This window comes from Symphodus melops (genome assembly GCF_947650265.1).
Source record: "Symphodus melops genome assembly, chromosome: 16".
Lineage (NCBI taxonomy): Eukaryota > Metazoa > Chordata > Actinopteri > Labriformes > Labridae > Symphodus > Symphodus melops.
Window position 1 is genome coordinate 7704476 of NC_136706.1, and position 19399 is coordinate 7723874.

Genomic DNA, 19399 nt, shown 5'->3' on the forward strand with positions numbered 1-19399 from the left:
AAGGTTACATGTTGTCACTTCAAATAGCTCCAGCAGTCGGCCCTTACGTGATCTAAATCTCCATATATTGACTCACATTGATGCTTTGATCGGAGCGTTTTCTCAAATACTTTACAAATACTTCTCTGACCAATCAGCTGTGATGCTGCCAGTCCTGGTTCACCCAGCGGTTCTTTCTTTTATCGCGCATCATATTGAGGACATCTTTCTCGCCTGTAGGAACACACAGAGAGAGGAGAGGAAGTGTGGAGACAAGGAGAGGGCTATGGCCCTCGCTAACATGTAAATAGGCGTCCTAGTTGGGAAAGGTTGAATGTCTGAGCATAAAAATAGGGACAATATTTATGCATTTATGCAAAACTTAATGGCAAAGGGGTTTAAACCATTTTTTCTCTTACAAGGCTTTTTAAAAAATTTTTAAACATGAATTAGGGTTTCTGACTGCATTCCTAAATGTCCCAGATTTTATCCAGATGAAAGTGTGGTCTTGTGGGGGGGGAAAGCGCTGCAAGGCTTTGTCTTGAAGAATGTTCAGCTTTTTCATGAAAAATGTATTTCTTGCTACTGGTGTCATGTGCTCTAATCGAGCCTGACTCTGGAGCTGGTGTTGCAGGATGTGTATTTTTAGGGACTGGCCTGTCACCTTAAACGGTTTCATTGAGTTAGCGCAGAGTTTTAGTAAATCCAGTTTATTTTGTTTTAGAAGAGACTTTCAGCCTTTCAGAGTGATTCCTGTCAGGGACTGATAGAGGCATGATGTTTAGTCTGATCTGTAGCCAGACATACACGTTGTCCTTGTGTGTTCGACTGTTAGTGGGAAAACAAACATTCAAGTGAGTTCGTTCTCGCCTGTCCTACTTCTTCAGAATGTTATTATTTTTGTCTCTTGGGGACTCTGTTTGAAGGTTGAGGGTGTAAATGTCCAATGTATTCGGAGAAAAATCAGTTTCAACTTTGTGCTGTTGGAGTTTCTTGAGTTCCTAATAAGCTGGTTGGTCAGTAACGTTCGTAAACAATGACCTTTAAGAGGCCTCAAAGTGCAGAGCTTTTGTTTCCTGTCACGTTCGGTTGATTACTCCACACATAAACAGGTGCTTTGGCCACTATATATGAAGACAATATCGTCATTTCATCCCCTCTTAGATTATTTGACCAAGTTAAATCTTTTGCTTGTTTGAACATTTGACAGTTACAGAGAACAATTTCAAGTGTTTTTGTTTTTTAGATGGAATTTTTGGAGTTTTTATGGCTTTTATTTTGATAGGACAGGGGATAGACTAGTAAATCTGGGAGAGGTAGAGTGGGGAATTCCATGCAGGAAAAGAGACTCGAACCCGGGACTGTCCGCTTGGAGGACTAAAGCTAGCATGGGTAAGCTAGTGGTTATCTTGTGCACTCCATGTACGGAGGCTGTCGTCCTCAAAGCAGGCCGCCCGGGTTCAAATCTGGCAGGTGTCTCCTTGAAAACATCCTGTTGGCCATTATTTTATTGGGCAGTGTTGTCACCGACTGTTTCTTTCAACTACTCCCCGTCCAGCAGCCGGTAACAACAAAGCAGGCCTAGATTGAGTAATGATTGTGTACCAGTGTCAGTTTTGACTTCAGGATATTGAGTAGACTGTCCCATGCTGTGATTTGGGGCAGTCAGTCTGTGTAGAGCAGCTGCAGGCAAATGTTCCACTTGGCTGCTCTCTTCACCCGGCTGCTTTGACACTATCAGAATACGTCTATACTGTATGAACAAACAGAAATAAAAAAACAGGCTCTAAGAGGTCAGGGCATGTAGCGTCAGATTAGACTAGTTATAATAACTGGCTGTGAGTTTGTGGAAAATCTTTTTCTTTTGTCAACAAACTTTGTAGATTTTTGGTTTGATTGAGTTTGAAATGAGAAGTAAATGGGGCTTTAACATGTATGTGTTTTGTTGAGAGCCGACTGATACAAGGTTTTTATCTGGGCTGATACAGATATCAATACTGGAGAGCGAAAATACAAATACATCGATCCGATATTTCTCTTAGATCTTTGTTTGAGCTGTAGAGGTGGATATACACATCTGTTGTGTGTGTATTGTGCGTCTGGAGGGTGATTACGCTTGTTGTAGTCCATACTACACTCTGCTGGTGAAAGAAAGCTGGTCCTGTCATATATAGATGGATTGACTTTATTGGTCACAAACTGGGAACTTATTGTGTTACAGCTAATGTTATCAAAGCAAATACAAAGATACATGAAATATTCCAATGGAACTCAAATGAAATGCTATTTGACTAGTAAATAAATGTACTATCTTTAAATACACTGCGCATATCTGAGATCAAATTAGCCGATACCAGTGGTCTATGCGGTCTGTGGATATGCTAATATTGGCCGGGGTTTGTGGATTTGAATGACTCAGGCTCTAGATTAGTTGAATAGAAAAGTTTTCCATCTCTGCATACTTTTTCTAACTCAGCGTTCATGACATTGTCAAAGTGTGTTGCACATTCAGATGACTGCTTGCACTCGATTCTTGTCGAGCTGAAATAAGTGGCTTGTGCCGAAAAACTTGGCCGAATGCTGTTTACGTAACTCTTTCTGTTTGGTCAATTGTGTGTTTTCACTGAAGACAGACTAGATAAATGCTGAAGCTACAATATTTGAACTCATTCATGCAGCCAAAGTGGATGGCTGTGGCTTTTTTTTTGCACAATATATTGTTTTACAGCAAATAATCCCAATAAGACTGAAGGAGTCATGACCAGGAGAGAGGGAGGAGAGCCTGCCGCTCTATATTAGGAGGCTTTTTACAGCTAACTATATTTACTACAAACTTGACTGGGCGGTCCTTCCAGGAGGTCAAGGATACATTTGTGTGGACACTACATATAGATGCATGTTCTTCTGACCTGACCCCATCTAAATGTAGCTGGAACAATTCATCCTCAGTGCATTGTGGGACGCTCATAACTGTTTGAATTACTGTCGGCCTGCAAATGATCCTGTGAATTGTAAGATATTCTGTTTCTTTATCTATTGTGGGATTTAATCAGTTTCTGTTTTTTAAATCTTCAACCACTTACATGCACAAAACTCCTCAAAAAACTTCCCGCCATTTTTTGGGCTGAGCGTCATCGGTGAGCTCAAACTGTAGAGTTTTTCAACCTGACTTTTTGAATTCTGAATTTTTCTTGCCAGTCCTCTCATTTAATAATGCCCCGGCATCCTGCGTAATAATATAGGAAGTCCAGGAAAAGTCCCAAAAAATGCAGATACTACTTTGAGTGCTACTATATGGATGTCCACATTAGCTAAAAAAACAAAGCAGTAACAGCAATCTGTCGTGGACTCTTTGGGTCTCCTTTCGATTGGATCCTCTTTTGGAGTTTTTAAGGAGCACATGGAATTCTTTTGAAGCTTCGGGAGAAGTGATTCATACAAGAAATCCAGCCTGTATTTTTAATACCGCTGTATAGAGGACTGCACCCCCCCCCCCCCCCCCCAATTACAAGAAAAGACTTCTGAAGCTCACAGAGGAGGAGATGGCACATGAAATGTTCATCAAACACTTCAAACTCAGTCTGGTGATGGTTGGATATAAATAACCCTCGAAGCGCAGAGCTAAGCAATAACCTCGGAGAGCTGACTCTGGGCCAGCAGCAACAGTGGCGCAACTCCATTTGGCCCCATTTGTCAGAAAGCCTCCCTGATGGGAGACTGTCAGTCAGAGTGTGGGGGGTGGGGGAGGGGGGGGACTTTGCATGAGACAACAACGATTGTAGAAATGTAAATAGTGCCTTTGCAGTATTCTGCGTCCATGTTTAGCATGTTAGTGTGATTTGCACGTGTGGGCGTACCCGTGTGCCGCTTTGTGTCCTTGCTATGTTTCGCCGTCAGAGGCGTGTGGAAAAGGAAGTGACTTGAAGGCGCCGAAACGGAGCCAAGACACAGCCTTGAGCTTGTTACATGCTCACAACAAATTGATGTGGGGAATGTGCTTTTCATGTGTCTGTGAATCCTTATGCAAATGTGCCCGGTCCCACACTGAGAGAAACTGCCAGAGAGAGAGAGAGAGAGAGAGAGAGAGAGAGAGAGATGAGGAAAATATTGACTGTGCGAGAGGAAAGAGGTGAGAGTCAGAGAGAGCATGAATATCAGCGTACTTGAGCCGTTTTCCCTCTGAGATACTAATCAAAGGAGGATGCTAGAGTTGCAACACAAACTGATCCTAATCAGGGGGTTTGTTTATCCTTCCTCTTTGTTTGTGTGGTTTACCCAGTTTCTGATCTCTGCTGATCCGCTCGAGTGTTTATTCCAGCACCAGCGCTGGTGGGAAAATGCAGCAATTTGAGCCTGAAATGAGGGCTTTGGAGCTGCAGCAACAGCGACTTTTAGACGTCTGACATATCGTCTTTCACTCTCTCTCTCTCTCTCTCTCTCTGCCTGCTTTGTTTTTTTTCTGTCAGCCAACCTGGCAACAACAACTTTTTTTTTTTTTCCAAATGATTTCACCGTTGCATCAAATGTTCCTGTGTGATTTCAAAATCTGTCGAGATTTTCTCGAGTTGAGGCTCACTCCTGTCCTCTCAATCACTTTATCTTAACTCTTCTGCATGCAAAGAGACATGCTGGGGCCGACAACACCAAACACTCCTCTGGCCCTTAAAGAAGCAAGAATATGTACCCAAAGCCGGCGTTCACCGATTTAGAGAAGAGAAAAACAGAGACAGAGTGCCAGAGTAGAAACCGAGTCCTCTGCAGTTCTGTGGTATGCGTATTAGACCACAGGACCCCTGGTTGTCCGAGTGCGAGCCTTTTTATAAGTTGAATTCCCATTTTTGGAATCCTTCCACAAAAAGCACTTGCAGTCATGGTAGCAGCCTGACCCCACGTGCCAAACACAAGTGCCTTTGTCTCCCAAAAAGGCAGTTGTCAGGATTCCTTTCTGTCCTATGTCCAACCCGTCCTACAGCTGGATTACACTTTGCTTTTTCTGGCAAGAGAAAATGAAATGTGACGCATGTGCAGGACTCAGATTTGATGTGACTGCTGAGAATGAATGCACAACCGAGTCATTTTGTAATGCATTAAGTTGCGCCTCCGCACAATAACTTTGGAATCTGTTTCCCAACTGAGCGCTCAGTGGAGTACGGACTGACACAATAACATCTAGGGGCCGATCATTAGGATCCTGTAGACACACATTAGTTTGTTTCTTTCATTATCACTGATGGCTCAGTGCTTCTATCACTCTGGCGTTTTCCATCCTTTAGCTGTCTGCTTGCTTCTGCTACACTTGTTTTTCCTGAATCTGTCCGACATAACACGTATTTAACCCGCTTCATCAAGCTCAAAAACAAGAGAAAAAGGTGCATAAACCAATCAAAAACAAGGTTAAACCAAGTCTCTCTGCGTGTTCACATTTCAGACTGTCTTTGGACGTAAAAACACACAAATGGTCCCGAGGAAATAAACAGGGTGGCAGAGGTTGAGGGATTAGGGAGGTAGAGGGGTAGGGTGCAAACAGTGAGGGAGATAAAAGGGGAGGCGTGTCAGTCTATAAAGCGGGCTCCACTGCTTCACTTTTTGTCCCGGCGTAACTCTATAGCCCACATACCAAAGAACTCACTCACTGAAGTGTCACTTCAGCCTCTGGCTCTCTCGCTGCCTCCTCTCAGTGAAGGTGGAATCAGGTGGAGGCAAACTTTGCCCTAAAGAAAGCGTTGCAGTCTTACGAGTTTAACCTCGGTTTGGTTTTCCAACCACCAGACAACCGCATGCAGTATGCGGTACTACAGAGTCCCATGGGAGTGATGACGAGCAATATTGAAGTGAAAGAATGGGCCAGAATGACCCAGGAGAATTTGACTCTGTTGTTGGGAATTTCTTCCATAATGAGCCAAGAATCTCTTGAACCCCACTTAGTGACCCCATATGAGTCACTCATAACAAAATAGATGTTGTCCCTCTCAGCACTATTTGGGTGTAGCTGGTAAGGCAGGTGCAAATCTACCTAGCTAGGTTCGAACAAGTTGAATAGTTAAACCGGTTACACTATTAGATAGATAGATAGATAGATAGATAGATAGATAGATAGATAGATACTTTATTGATCCCAATTATTAACCATCCCTCATGTTTGATTAATCATAAGCTTGACCAAGGGTTTTACTCAAGACGATGGAGGCCCCGTCTGCAAAACATGACGTGTTGGCTAATGTGTTAAAAACATCAAACTTGAAGCAGGACAGTGAGATCAGATAAACACCCATCAGTGGACGCCAAAGGAAAGATCATACTGAACGATATCACATTAGTAAGTTACTTGATGAAACGCTGAGTCGGGTGAAGAGGTAACAGTTTGGCTTTAGTGTGACATTAACTAACGTCTGTGGAAGACAAAAACGTCCATTGAAGAACTTTACTGTTTTTGCCCCCGGATGTGGTGAGTAAATCGACGGCGAGATATAAAACTTAAAATCATTACATAGACCATCAAGAGTGTTCTGTAATTTTGGGTTGTTTGGTGCAGTTACGTCCCCACTTTTCAGCTTTTTTTCTTTTCTTTTTTTTTTGGTAAGCCCGTCAGTGTTTTTTGTCATGAATATTTCCATCCTGACACATTTCACCGTCATGGGAAATACTGAGGCACTGCCCCCATCGAGCCGAGAACAGTGAGACACAAAGTCTCAGCAATTGTTGTGATCTGTTTTTGGAAATAAATGTGGAACTGATCGAGCCAGTCATTGACAAAATGTGTTGAACGATTGTCACCACAAAGAGCGAGTGCACAACAAACTCACAACGTACATGTCGAAGTGCAGAGTTTTATTGAGCTGCTGGATGCCTCAGCCGCTAACAACACATGGAAGTCATCGATGAACATATTTATCTCATCCACAACGACTGCTGCTGCTGCACAGGAACAATTTGCATCATTTAGCTTTTATAGGATATGTTTGAATAAAGATGTTTTCCATTTCGGAGACTAAATGTTGAGTGGAGGAAACGTGGAGCTGTCTATCTTTAAGTTAGCTTGTTTTAACCTGTGGGCTTTCTTAACGTTCTCTGGCCGTAAATATAATGAGCTTAATTATATAGATGTTAAATAAAGAAAATATTTTACAACCACAGTACATCAGTAAGTGGAAAACTGTTTACATTCAACATATGTATGCATTTAAGGACTAAATGGACTGTGAAAGTCTTAATGAGTGTAAATAAACCAAGAATGCATTAAAAGAGTGAGTCATGGCAGCAGAGTGGTCCACATGAATGGTTTGTAAACTGGGGTCTTCTCCAGCTTTTTATATTTTTTTGTCCTGGCACCGTTGACCGGCAGGTTGGCTCTGGGCCGGACCGGACTTTCTAAACGACTTTCTGCTGGATTGTCATCAAGCGCAAAACATTTGGATTCCGAGGCGATTAAAGCCCCCGAAGACTTTGGGCGATCTCTTGATTCTTGATTCGGGCACGTCCTGGATGTTGACATATTAAGTTGTTTTATAAACTGTGTTGAAAAAAAAGAAGCACGTTTACCCACGAAAAATCCAATCCATTAAAGATGAACCATCATCTAGCTCAATCATGTTCAAAGTACTGACACTGAAATGGAAAAACATGGTTTGTTTACATCAGCCAATCAGCCATCAGTTTAAACTTGATGCTAATTGCTGATTAGCATGCAAACAGTCTTAACAAAGATGGTTGTTTTGGTCATCATCAACCTCTTGAGCATCCCATTGTTGGCTTCCTATCATTAGCATTTTATCTACTTAGCATGTTGTCTGTAGTACTTCATTTGGACCCGCAGAGTCGTTAGCATAGCTGCAGATTTTTTGAAGTAAGACTTCATTTTGTGATGTCACTGCACGTTGAAGCAACTACACAGTCCACCACAAGTGATGTGTAAAATGAGGGTGGAGGCTTACATAAGAGAGTTCAGCAGTTTACTACAAGGAAAAAAAATCATCATATGATATTGTTCTTATCTTGTTACTTATCCCTCGGGCCTTTAGTGCGGCGACATGTGGTGATAAGGACTGAGAAGAAAGGGTGGGGGGAGTTGAACTCACCAGAAGTAAACGGGTGTAAATAGTGGGAGGGGGGGGGGGGGGGGGGGGGGGGGGGGGGGTGAGTGATGTGGGGGGGTTGTGCTGTCACTTCTGTGGACAAACGGCTTGCTTGACAAATGTCTGGCCAAGGACATCACCGAAACTCGAGAGTCTTCTTTTGCTCTGGCGGGGGGAGGTGGGAAGAGACGGGGAAACTTCACTTTACGTTTGCAGATTGGGCTTAGTGTTGCTTGTTGACTTCAGTTTATGATGCTCAGATTTATTTAGAACATTTAATAGAGATAAAGAAAGAGATGACGAGGACACTTTCTGTGACAGTCTTTGTATTAAAGCCTTGAATCATCTACGTTCTGTCTTCTTTAGCCAGATTTGTCATAGTTTTAACACTTTATTAAGATTTAAAACATTCATTTCTACCGTATTTTGTGTTTTTTTTCCCATGAAGTTGGAACTATTTTAAACTCATGACATTTTTTAATCAGTGAAAGTGAAGTGAAATACAAAGACGAGTTACCTCAATGATAAAAACAGGGATGACAGTCCTCAGCAGAAAGAAGTCGAAATGTACAACAAACTCCAGCTAATGTTTTAAAGCTGCAGTGTGGCGTTGAGGCCAGGCCCTGCCCCGCGGATTCATGGTCAACCGCAACAAGGCCTCCAATTGGTTGGATATGAAGCAGGAATTCAGCTCTCTGAAGTCTAAACTCCGCCTCCTTCTCCTCCTTCTCTCGGCCCCTTGTGCGCCGAGGCATGACTGCTTCCCCCCCATGCACACACACACACACACACACACACACACACACACACTCGTTGTCTTTCTCATGAAGACAGTAGAGCAGCTCGTCCCAGGCATCTGAAGAGCGAGGAAGTGAGAGTAAAGCAACGAGAAGACAGAGAGAGAAACTCTCCTGCCCTGCATGGTGCTGTGTGAGAGACTTTTTTTTTTTTTTTGTGAACCGGGAAGGGGGAGGACCTGAACCTTCCTCAGAGTCAATACCCCTGCAGGAGTCCACACACACATGCTCAAACCCTTCACACACACACACACACACACACCAGAGGCATACTTTCTCAGTCCACTGCAGCTCCTGTAGTCCGAATGAGCGCAAAGCAGGAGGAGGAACAGAGCGAGGAAGCAGGCGTGTGAGAGAGGAGGAGGAGGAGGAGGAGGAGGAGGAGGAGGAATCTCTGGAGTTACTACTTGTTGCTGTTGGTGTGCTGACCGGACTGAGGATGATATTCCTTCTGCTTTCCCTGCGGCTACGGGACCTCGTCTGAGGTGAGCACTATTTGCTCCTTTTCTTTTTTTTCCTTTTCCAGAAGAGAGGGAGAGAGAGAGAGAAAAAGGGGGTGTCTGAGTCACAACATTTGTCAGCTTTTGTGAGCTGTGTCTACAGGATTGCTCTCTTGGTGGAATGGCGGAGGGGGGTTGAAAGAGAAGAGGAGGAGGAGGTGTGGAGGGAGGGTTTTTTTTCTTTCACGTGCCAGAGAACAGACTTTATCATGCTGGCCTGTCAGAGAAAGAAGAAGCTATCTTTTATCTTTTTTTTTTTAAATGAAAGACTGAGGGAAGAAAGTGAGAGAGGGATGTTTTCCTCAAAGACACAAAGAGCTGTAACTTGAATCAGAGTTCTGCTGCTGCGAGTGGGACATAATAGGAAGAAAAAAAAGAAAGAAGAAATGTCACTCCAGCTCTCAGCCTCTCCTCTGATTCGTTTCCACCCGTTGCTTTCCATTTTTCACCTCGCCTGTGCTGCAGGAGTCCTCTCATCCCCATGACATTGTAGCGCAGCGAAGGTGGTGTTTAAGCACTTCAGGAGAGTGTAGCCTTCATTTATCAGCTCCAGCATGATTACAGCGTGGCTCTGTCGGACTCGACCACAGATAGCAGCGCACTCTGAGCGTGCAGCCTCATCACTGTTCCTCCGCCAACATGTGTTTACATGCTGCAGTCTATTAGACTCGCACAAGAGAGTAAACTGCAACACCTTAGCAACTTGCTCTCTTGCAGTTGGACACCAATAAAGTTTAAATGTTGATTTTATGATCTCTGTGTTTAGAAGTTTATCTGTTACGTGTTTGGGGTAACTTGTTCAAATATTTCAGATTCCATGCAAAGTGCTTTTCGCTGTTAAACAGTTTTTTTTCCGTCTTTTTTTTTTTTTTTTTTTTTTGTTCAGTAGTAGTTGCACTGTGTCCGGGCGTGGGGCGGGCATTGTTGTCCTATTATTAGAGCAAGCTGGGCCAGCCAGCAGCTGCGGGGAAGGAAGTCGGCTCAGCGCAGCCGGAGGAGAGGGATTACTGGGAACGCTGAGCGGGAATTATGGACTGACTGGAATGTCATTCCGAAGGTGGCCCGAGTCAGTGGAGGGGGGAAGATATCCAGAGTAGCAGATGAGGGTCCGTGTGGGTTGTTAGAAAGCACTTGAGGTTGGAGGTCAGCAGTGATCCGAACTCTACAGTGAGCAAAGATTACAGCTGTTGTGCAGCTAGATGAAGGGTTTGAATTATTGACATGAGTTTGTGAAGCACTGCCAAGTAATAACGTTTGTTGATTTATTGGGTGGTGGTTAGTTTCATTAAAGGTCGGGTGGACAATTCTAATCGAATAATTAAAATGCTCCATGTTGACGACAGCAGATATCTCCTTGGGAACAGATTTCCTGCAGGTTCAACACTTTTAAAATTAACCCCTAAAATCCTTTAACTTTTTATTTTTTATTTTTTGAAAGAATGCTGGCGATTGGTTGTCAGGGAAAGGGAAACAAAAAATAAGTTCCAGTGATTACATTACGTCGAGTTCATCAAGAGACTCGCCAGTTGGCTAAAACAACAACGATGGATGATCTAATGTGAGAGATGTGTATTCATGCAGATGGACAACGGCCTCTTTACGTCACAGACAGAACGACTAATTGTCTGTGATGAATGGCCCAGTAATTGGCTGGTCACCGCGTCATTACCCTGTGTCGTATTTTGTTTTTGATTGTAAATTCAATTGTAAAGGAAAGTTAACATTTTATAGCTCTGGAAGACGTTAAGGCTGCTCTGAATATTAGCAACAGACTGTCATGTCTTGAAGCTGTTAGTCTTTTTTATAAAGTAGCACATTTTCCAAAGTCCTTCAGCGTACAGTCAAAACAAATCTTCATAGTTGAGAACTTAAAGGAGACATATTATGACAAATCCACTTTGACAGTGTTTTTTAACATTTATTTGGGTAACCTGAGTGTCTATTAACCCACAAAATTTGAAATAAGTCCATCCAGTCCTTTGATTGTGGTCTGCATAAGTTTTACCACACAGAGAAAAATGCTCTGTTTCAAATTCAGTCAATTTGTGACATCACAAGTTGGATTCTGGTAAGAAAATCCCCTCCCCTCCCCTGGTACAGTATCTCCACCCATGGACTCCACCTCCAGTTTAGAGCAATATTTTTGCACAGGTCAGCCATTTTTATTGTCTCCACAGAGCAGTGACGTCGACCAGGAAAACTTAGGGGGGGCTCATTACATTTAAAGAGACACACACCAAAACGGAGCGTTCTGAGAGCTGGTTTCTACAGGGTCACAAACCTCCTCTGGTGCTTGATTCATGTTATTTGGACCAAAAGCACAGCACAGATGTTTCATTTAGAGCACAGGAGACTGTTTATAAAGGGGGATAATATGTCCCCTTTAAACTAGCAGATGTTTTGTATTCGTCTTGATAAAGAAGTCTTATGGATTTAATCATCTCCAGAACACTTGATTACAGTTACTGAGCTCGTAGTTTTAAGACTACATGTTTCTAATAACAACCCCTGGATTTGCCACACAGACGTTTGGTGTAATGGAAGGCAATTTACTTTCAATAGTCCATGACTGATAAAATACATCCTTATATAAGCTGTCAGTGATTCTGCTCACTACTTCCCTGTTGCATCTTTATCTCAGTCAGCCCAGACGGTGGAAGCAGACTGAGTGCTGTCAGGCAGTGAAAGTGGAAGGAGTTCCTCACAGATAGTGATTACTTGATGATTGACTGCTCAGATAAACACCGGCTAAAGAGATAAAAGCGTCCCAGTATTACTCGCATATCTCCGCTTTATCGGCAACGCTCCTCTGTAAATCTCCTGTGTGTATTCCCCCGGAAACACGCTCACTCAGTGCTGCCAGATAACTCCAGCAACAAGGGCTTCGTTATCTGGAACCTGACTTCTCGTGTTTAACCTCGCTCATTTTAAAGATCACTGCCGAGTGTTTGGAATGTTTTCTCAAACTTCCTTCATACCTGGAGCGTTTAATCCAGGCCGTGGTGTGTTTAATCAAGAGTGACCTTCTCGCCAACGGGCCGATTGTGAAAGAAGAAGACTCAAGAAAATTCAAGGTCACGTCTCTCGTCTTGAATGTACTTGTTTTGATGTTCATCTAGGGATTGTGAAATCCAAGATTGCACACTAGATGCCTTTCTTCTGATGATCAAAATTGTGTGTGTGTGTGTGTGGGGGGGGATCTAATTAGAAATTTAACCAACTGAGATTTTGAAATTGGGTTTGGCTGTTCAAAATGCAGCTGTGGCCGTCATATACTTTTTATGTGTTTTAGTGCTGCTATCTCGCACATCAGCTAACCGGAGTCTCGTGCTTTTTCTTTTAGACGAACATTCATCAGTTTTCCATTTCTGCCAGCTGTTAGAACATAAACCATTTGCAGCCAACAACTTTATCTGGGATTTAAGGACACGTAACAAACGTTATGAACTTCTGTTCGATGCGTTCCCTAAAAGCACCACTGAAGAGTTTTTTTGAAAGTCGCCGACATTCAAAGTGAAGACTATATTATGCTGTTTACTTTTGTAAAAATTGCATAAACGGTTTCAGAAGGGCTCTGACAATTTAATAGTATCCTGATGATTCATTGTGCTTTCAAAGTCTTTTATTTGGGGATTTTACGTTTAAAGCATTGTCACTGCCAGGTTCAATTTCTGTTGATAGAGATAGCTTCCAGACTTACAACAACATAGAACCCCCCCACCCTCCACTTTTCCACCAGCCTCCAAGCCTAGCTATCTGAAAAAAACAAATCTGTAATCTGTATCAGGCATAAATCACCGACGGCAGCAGTGATGTTACAGTGTTTGACAGGATGCTGGGGTGGTCTTGTTCGGGCTTGATTTGAGGTTTGGAAAGAAGTGGAGTAGCGGGTACATGTTTGCATAATGCAAGCTACAATTACATACATGTGTTTGGCTGGGTATGCTCTCTGCGTCTAAACACATGAACACACACACACACACACACACACACACACACACACACACACACACACACACACACACTATCAGTGTGTCTTCACGTGTGAGATGAATGTCTGTCTCGGTTTCCTTCAGATTGCATGTTCGGGCATGTGGCTGCAGCTGCTGCTTTGTGTGCACATTGGCACTTGTTGCTCATTAAGATGAAATCAATTAACCGTTTCACTGTTTGTTGTCCTGAGGACGACTAATGGGCACTGTGGAGTCTTTTTTTGGGGACGATTAAGTGCTTAACTTTTGAATTCATTGCGATGGCTTTTTGTCATTTGAGGCGAAAATCTTATTTTTGGTCTTACCTCTCTAAAACAGTCCTTATTTCCAACAATTACTGCCACTCCTGAAAGCTGTGTGAACATCGAAATCATACATTTCTTTCACTCAACATATATAGACTTCAGACTTTGTTGTCCCCATGGGGAAATGTCTTTTTCAAAGCACCGTTTGTGTCCAAACAGACAGTGAAAGGTTCACTGAGTGTTCAGTGGATGTGCCACGGTCCCGTTTGCTTAGCTTTTGATGTGAATTAACCATCATTGCATGAAAGATGTCGTCGGCACAGGTGTGGAGTTTGTGATCCTGTTTAGTCCACTTCAACGACCTCGAGCTTCGTTCGTCTGAGGTAAGAAAAAAAACACGAAGAAGTCAGTTCCACTGAGTGTCTCGGAGAAACCGCTCTCCTATTGGCTGGGATCTGGATGATTCACGTGCACTTTCTCCTCCGGGGATGAAAGTGCTGCAGCTTTGGCAGAATTGTCAAAAAAAAAAAAAAAAAACTGTCACAGTAAAGTGAACAAAATCATACCAGAGAAGGTGGCATTGCTCTCAAACAGGTCAAATGTTTTTGCATTTTCATGCTTTTTGATACATTTACAAATTATACTGATAGAAAGGCGCAAACAAAGTGTCGTCATTCATAGTTAAACTTCAGAGAGAGCACTGCCTAATGGACATTGGAAGCGTATGTACAGTATATGGGAAGCTCAGACCACGTGCAGGAGTTTGAAAATATATCAGGGCTACTCAGACCTTAGTTGAAATTGCTGCAGCATTGGACAGGTATCAGTCAGTCAGCGAGATTAATTTCTGGTCATTTCTAGGCGTTTGGTGAAGGTTGCTTTGGTGCAGCAGATTGCCTTTAAAAGCAGCATTGCAGTAGATGAAGCACGTGCATTTGACTGCATGAAGCTGAATGAAGGAGGCTCCAGTTTTACCTCTGACCTCAGCCCTTCAAATGCTTCCATAGTTCTTAAACCCGCTTTACTAATTTGCGCTTCCAAGTGGAAGAAAAGTTTGAATCTTGGGCGCTGGCCCTGGTGCAATCAATTCCACCTCCTTGATCTCTTTGTTTCAAACATGCACGCCGTTTGAGTTGAGGTTTTGTAATACAGAAGGTACCAGAATGTTCATGCTTCGATTTAAAATGGGGGGCTTGAAAACAAAGGCCGCGTTCTCATAATTAGAAGTAGTTTGTTATTAATCCAGCTGGAGTCCACATGTCGGTTTCTCTCAGCAGATGCGGCGCTCAAAGGCATCAACTCGAAAGGTTCAGCTGCCGCTGAAGCCGGCAGATAAACGGGACGTGTTCACGCGGGCTCACTGTCTGAGGAGGCGCATGTGTGCAGCGTGCCGCCACGCAACATGTGAAGTCAGAGACAAGTGAAAGACATACACAGGCCTGAAAGTTAAGTTTGGCACACTTGATCATCAGACTCAGTTCTATTGGAACGTGTCACTCAGAGCTGAATCAATACATGCTCTCATGACCAAGTTTAATTATCATGTCAGCTTTGTGTAATGTCCCGCCAGTTGTTCCTTCTGTTCAGCTGATCTGCTGCTGTCAGTCCTTCACGATTCATTGCTTTAACCAGAACACCATCTTACATGTCACAGATAGACAAACATATGATAGAACAAAGGCTACATGATATTTATTTATTTAATTTTTTTTTTTTTTTTGAAATATTCTCTATAAAGGACCACAGAATGTTCAACACATACAAAATGTAAATAATCGCAGGCAATCACATTTCTATAACCGTTGGAAGGGAAAAAAAGATTGCGTTGAAAGGAGTCATTTCTGTGGCGTTCTATTATATATCTGTTTTCTGCCCTGGCGTTGATGTGCCGATAACCGGACTTTCATCACAGAGACCGGTAACCACAAAAATCTCTGGCTGTCACAACAAGGTGAAATCAAAGTGCAGAAAGGAACACAGACTGTTTGCGTGCTAGTCCATTTTCTGTTTGCAAAATGACCCTCAAAAAAACAAAAACAAAAAATACCCCGCCTTGAACAAGGTTGAAAGTTCTTCTATTACAGTTCTTTGGTCCTGTTGCTGCGCTTCTGACTCAAATCTAATAAGTGAGGCTTCATGAATGAGCTTCATCATAAGGCATCACTGATTTCAAAGACGCCAGGAAACAACCATTCAACTTCTAAATATTCATCGGAGGCTGCTGCAGGTTTTCGCAGAGCGACGAAGCGAAAAGAAAAGTCCTGCGCTGAATTGTGCAGTTTACTTTCAGAAATGAAAGAAAGTTAAAAGACTATTAATCAAGAAACTGTCCTTTGACATTTTGACATTGCACTCTGTTCACTGACATTTCCAGCCTGACGTTTTCTGTCTTTAATCTGTGTTTATTTCTTTTGTCATTCGCAGTCACAAAAAGGCTTTTATTGTTTCTTTAGCAAACCAGCAGCTGGATCAGTAACCTACGAAAAAAGCCCATGCTGTTTCCTGAGAGAGACACATAGTGGAAACTTTGATTTACGTATCCACAAGTTTCATGTTTCCTGAATAGTTTTCAATTATTTTCTGTCCCTGACACAGACGGCGAGGATGATTGTCTTTCATCCACACACAAGAGGCGGGAAGAAGCTTTCATGACACATTTTGAGCACACCTTTCATGATGGATTATCAAACATACAATGGGGAATTGTCTTGTTTTTTTTTGTTTTTTTTTGGAGAAGTCATGTTGAAGAAGTAAGAAGGTGGCCCGGCGAGCTGAGACAAAACAAACAAAACAAAACAAAAAAAAAAACAGGAAAGAGAGGAAAATGAACTGCACTCCCAGAGGTTCTCCCTTCCCTCTGATGTACCTCACTTCCTGTCGCATAGTTCCTAACTTTGACCCTCTACACACACACACACACACACGCACACACACACACACACACACACACACACACACACACACCAACACACACACACCAACACACACCAACACACACACACACACACACACACCAACACACACGAGAACTAAGAACACATCCACTCATATACTAACACTGCACAGACATATATACGTAGAGATGCTGTACTTTCTTACATTAGGGCTTTGTCACTTTAAGAAGAGGTACATGTAAAAAAAAAAAAAAAAAAGTGCTCTAAATGTGTCCGTCTCCTCCTCCCTCTGCTCTCAATGACAGCCACCAATTCATGTGCGGAAGGACGCAGACAAACCCACAATGTGTCAACCCTCGAGGTTGATGTTTATAGTTCGATGTGAAAACCCACGCCACATAAAGTGTTACTTTTAGAGGTCGCTGAAATAGAATTCACTTGATCAGATCTCGTCATGTTTATTGTTGCTTTAGTTCCATCTTTTTTTGTGTGTGTGTGTGTGTGTAGATATGTAGGTAGATATGTGGGCTGCCATTAAAAAAAAAAAAAGCTTGTTCCCAAAGTTGTCGCTCACCTTGATCAGTTAGTAACGCCTTGACATCTTCCCAAAGTTTGTTTTTCTCTTTCATTCGCTGCTACTCGACTGGATCTGACGGCTACAAAAGGCGTCGAGTTTCTTTCTGAACATTCTTTAAGACCGAGACAGAACCACAACTAAAAATAGAGAGAGACCAACTTTTATTGTGCTGGGAATTAAGACGAGACTTCCTGTCTCTGCGTCATAGTGAATCCCTAAAAGCAGCAAAGATCACTGAGCTGTATCACTGTTCACTGTTGTTTGTTTTTAACATGACCTCTGTGATTGCATTTATTCAAAGTGGCCTTCAAAGTGTCTCTACTTGAATGGCACTTTAACACGTCTTACACACAAACTGCATGCTGAGAAAGTGTGGGACCAGGTATGACCATGAAAATAAAGTCAATCAAATCCAACAAGTGACTTCTGCTCAATCAAAAACCCCAATAAATACTAAAAACAAATCAAAAAAATAAATAAATCAAGGTGTTGTAGGAACTATGGTGCATTCAACGGCTAAATAAGGCAACAACACCCTTAAACTGAGCTCACGCCACCCCTTCACTATGACAGCGTTTGTTCAGACACAAGTTCAGAGGTCATCGAGTTGAATTAATTGGAACAAACAACTGTTTGCAAAAGTAAAGAAAATCTTAATCTAGTTTCAATTTCACTCTGACAGAAGTGATTCTTTAGTTACTCTGTTCACTTCACAAACAACACTGTCTACAGTTTAAACGTCAGACAGCTATAAACACTGCCAACCATGTCATAGAATGAAACCACTCATAACCCATCCCCCACATTGTGATGGTACGTTTCCAGAGCAGCAGCTCTAGACGCACTCAGCTCTTTGTGTTCGCTTGTCCATGTGTCCGTACATACTTATCTTTACAGCACGTCGGCTCTATAATCAGAGAGAGGGAAACTGGTGTCTCTCAGACAAACCTGTGTATCATTACTTGCAGTCGAAAGTCGTACATGTTTGCACATGTAACCGGGGATTTGTTGGTGAATAGTAAACTTTGAACGTAACTTAAATGTCCTGAGTCTGTATTTCCTGTATCACTGAAACCCCTCAGCCCCCCCCCCCCCCAGTCTTTAAAAAGTTACGCCTATTGTTTCAATGACAAAGGAGTCTCTGTGGCCAATCTGAAGTAGTGACCCTTATCATGGGCGCTGACTGAATTCCATAGATTCCAACAGCAATTAGAAATATTTGAAGAATGTACTCCAGCTTGCTGGATTCACAATTTCATGAGGCAAAAAAAAAAAAAATAAGGATTTGATGGATCAGCCTTTATTGCTAATATCTTTGTATTTCATTTGATATGCAAAAACCCAATGGGACCTTTTCTGGTATTTTCCAGTGTTTATAATATGTGTCTATTCAGAATATCAAGTTGGATATTAGCTTAATGTTTTAACCATCAGAAATAATGCCAAAAATGTCTTGCACCAGCCGTGAAAAGGACGAGCATACCATGTCAACTAAAAAAGAACAATAAGCTTTAAAACCATTAGAGGCCGCTAGCTTAGCATCAGTGTCTTAAAAGAAAATAATTTTGGCTTCGATCAGAGAATATGTTCCCTCTTACCCGTGAATCTAATGAGCTAACCTGTGGGCATAAATCTTTTTGTTCTGATGTGTTTGCGGGTTTGTATTGTAGGTTATCAAGAATTCCATGTGCTTAGCATAAAGTAGGGGAGCGAAGAAGCTGTTCAGACGCTCCTGTGTGACGACGCTCTTCATCACCATCAAACGCGGCTCCCTCACTCTCGTTCTCTGTCCGCCGTTTGTCTGTGCCTCTCCTGTCAGAGAGCAGACTGCTGCTGCTGCTTCTTACAAGGAAGGGGATTCATTATTTCAGCACCTCGTGAAAAAAAAAGCCCTGATAACACGCTTGCTGTCAACCGCCATGACTCAGTTTGTTGCTGAAAGAACAACATCAACAAATCTAGGAAATGAAAATGCGTTGTTTTTTTTCAGCTTTTATTCGTAGCATGTTGTTTGAGATGGGATTTAAATTTGAATTGCAGCTTGGATTAAATAAGAACAGGATTACTATAAATACGATGGACATTGTAAACCTGCGGGGTGCTCACGTCATATGACCCCCCCCCCCCAGTTGGATCAATGAAGACTCAATCAATCTGTCTTAGATGGAGATGAGTGTGCAGTATGTGTCCAGCCATGCAGCCAGTGATCCCTTCTCTGGTGCACGTGTGAGTGCGTTGATCCGCTGGCCGCGGTGTGTTTCGCGAGCGCGATGCGGATCTGTTTGATCCGCACAGGATTGATCGGAGCCGTTTACCTTGTTCCAACATTTGCTTAAATGTCAA

General features: G+C 42.6%; 1 protein-coding gene across 8 annotated transcripts in view; it reads left to right on the forward strand.

Annotated features, from left to right (window-relative positions):
• Window positions 1-19399, forward strand: part of LOC306837233 (disabled homolog 2-interacting protein-like) — a 148031-nt gene that overhangs the window by 26230 nt on the left and 102402 nt on the right. The window contains exon 1 of one of the 8 annotated variants that reach the window (XM_079364818.1): window positions 8218-9333. The exons of the other annotated variants lie outside the window; for them this stretch is intronic. The gene's annotated coding sequence lies outside the window, so the exon portion shown is untranslated. Of the gene's footprint in view, window positions 1-8217; window positions 9334-19399 lie in introns of those variants that run through there. 8 annotated transcript variants of the gene reach the window in all.